This window comes from Miniopterus natalensis, chromosome 5, assembly GCF_054644295.1.
Source record: "Miniopterus natalensis isolate mMinNat1 chromosome 5, mMinNat1.hap1, whole genome shotgun sequence".
In the NCBI taxonomy this organism is placed as follows: domain Eukaryota; kingdom Metazoa; phylum Chordata; class Mammalia; order Chiroptera; family Miniopteridae; genus Miniopterus; species Miniopterus natalensis.
This window is the reverse complement of record NC_142085.1, coordinates 61,889,099-61,891,892: the sequence shown is the minus strand read 5'-3', so window position 1 is coordinate 61,891,892 and position 2,794 is coordinate 61,889,099.

The following is a 2,794-nucleotide window of genomic DNA, read 5'->3' as shown; positions in this document are numbered from 1 at the left end:
CCTCTCTCAATAGATGTGTTCTCTCCTTATAATGAGAGAAATGAACTAATTAGGCTTATTTGATAAGTTAAATTACATCATAAGTATTATTACATAGTGATGCTAAGCCTTCTCAGTTATACATTATTAATATAATTGTTCCAGAAATTGTATAAGATTCCAAAAAGTCTGATATGTGTTGCTGCCAATGGGGAAAGGTACAGGTGAAGACCAAACAGTGTACATTAATGATTAACCAGCCAGCAGTGCTCTCAGAATCAGGGATTCACCCGAGAGGGAGGATTAGGCTGATGCTGGCCTAGGGCCTCAGGATAGACTGGCTCACCGCAAATAATGGACGCTACATGGTTCAACCAGCGCAAAGGGACTCAGGGCTGCAGGCTGGGCTCCTGTCGTGACCCTCATGCCCACTGATCTCCAGGAGAATGAGCGGAGTTGTTTTTATTCAGTAGCGCTACCGTTGGGCCTTTCCATGTTTGTGTGGTTTCTTATGAAACAGAACTGGGAAGAACGGAGTGTGAAGAACTGAGGCAATGAGTAAGGAAGGCCACATCTACAAGCAGTACCTAGATCACCTTTAAGGATCGGGTATTCTACAACATTCTCGACACAAATATAATTCACTGGTGCCTCGGTTTTCCAAGTCTCCGTGAGGAACATCTGGGGTCACCAGCGCCGCAAACCCAGCAGCAAAGGCTTCGGTTTCCGACTCCCCTGGGAGTGGACGGGCCGGGGCCTCCGCTGGGAGCAAGTTTATAGTTTCATCTTTTCTATTGTCACCTTTTACTTAGTAAAAACTTGATCCAAAACAAAGCTCTGATCTCTTTAATTGGAGAAATACTTACTGCTAAGAAAATAAGGGTTTAATGTGACAGAAATTTGACCTTGCAAGTATTCAGACTGCCTTTTTCTCACTGATTTATAAATGTAACATAAATGAATAATAACCCACTTCATGAAGACCAAGTATGTTAATGATTAGAAAGAATAATGTGAGTCAATAATTAAAATAAATAACTTGAGGAACTAAACTAAAACTTATGGTTGTTCAACTTTTAAGTTTTATGCCAATCTTATAACAGTGAAAAGGTGGGAAATTTACAAGCTTAAGACATTTTAGCACAATCCCTGTCCTATTATTTATTGACTGACCACTGAGCGATGTTGGCCCAGACTTAAATATAAAACAAGATTATTATTTTTTAAATATATCTTTATTGATTTCAGAGAGAAGAAAGGAGAGAGATAGAGAGATAGAAACATCAATGAGGAAAGAGTCAATGATCGAACCCGAAACCCGGGCATGTGCCCTGACCGGGAGTCGAACCCTGATCGCCTGGATCTCAGGTAGAAGCTCAACCTCTGAGCCATGCCCAGCTGGGCAACAAGATTTTTTAAAAAACCCATAAAACTTAGTCCAACACCAAAGACTGCATACTGCTGGGAAAATAGACTCTTCCATACAATTAGTTCTAGGAGCTCAGTAAACAATTAAAAACCAAACAAAGCAAAACCGGGAAGGGCGATTAATGCCAAAAAACAGAGTGGTTAACAGAAACTGTCTGAATGAACTCAGAGATTCTCTCTTGGAATCTGGTACATTTCGTTGAAAACTGGGTATTAGAGCTGGTCTAGATTCTGATCTCCTAGAGGTGGTGTTTTTCTTTTTTCCACAGGTCTTTGAAGATCTGCTCAGATTTGGGGCTTTTTGTTTTTATTCTTTTGTCTTTCTTTTCTTCAGATTGAATAATCTCGATTAAACTATCTTCATATCCCGAGGATTTTGTCTGCCAGATCGAATTTGCTGTTGAGACCTTCCAGTGATTCATGAAATAGAATGTATTTTTTAATAGGTACTGGGTCAATTTTTATTAACTGCTTTTCCCCCCTGCATATGCGGCACAGTTTCCTATTTTATGACACTTAAGATCCACTGTCTTAGCAAATTTCAAGTATGCAATACAGGATTAGCTATAGTACCCAAGCTGTGCATTAGACCCTCAAAACTGACTCACCTTATAGCTGAAAGTTTGTACCCCTGAACATCATCTCCCCATTTTCTTCAACCTTTGTCCCTGGAAACCAGCATTGTTTCTTTGTTTTTATTATTAGAATTTAAAATTTTTCCCATGTAAGTGATACCATACAGTAGATTTCTTTCTCCGTCTGGCTTTTTTCACTTAGCATAGTACCCCACCCCCCACCAAGTTCACTCACATTGTTGAAAATGGCAGGGTTTCTACTTCTGTATGCCAAGTCTGGAGGGTCCATGACCTGCAAGTGATGGATGTTAAGTCTGCTGTTATCTGGATGAAAGAGAGATGACAATAAGGCAGATTGTCTTTGGGGCAGAAAAAGTGAATTGACAGAGGTATTGCTGAGGTATTCAGAAAAAAGGGTGATAATATGCTATAATCTACAGATTTAACAAAGGAGACAGTAAACAAATCTACAGGAAGCTTTTCACTCATCTTGTTGAGCCCATCATTCCACCCACAGTACCCACAAGGAACAAAATGTTTACTAGCTGCTCACTCTGTACTAGACTTTGAGGTTTGTGGGAAAAACCCTGGGAAGGTTATCAACATATTTGACCGAAAGATCATATATCATTATGAAATAATATTAAATTATTTATTGACCCAAAGTGACAACAAAAGGTATTAAACACAAACAGAGGCTAGCAAAACTTTAGTTCTTAGTAATAAAGAACCTGATTACTGCAACATAATGTATAACTATTTTAATAATTCATAGAACCTTTGCTTTCTAGGCAGATACAGAAAAAACTCTT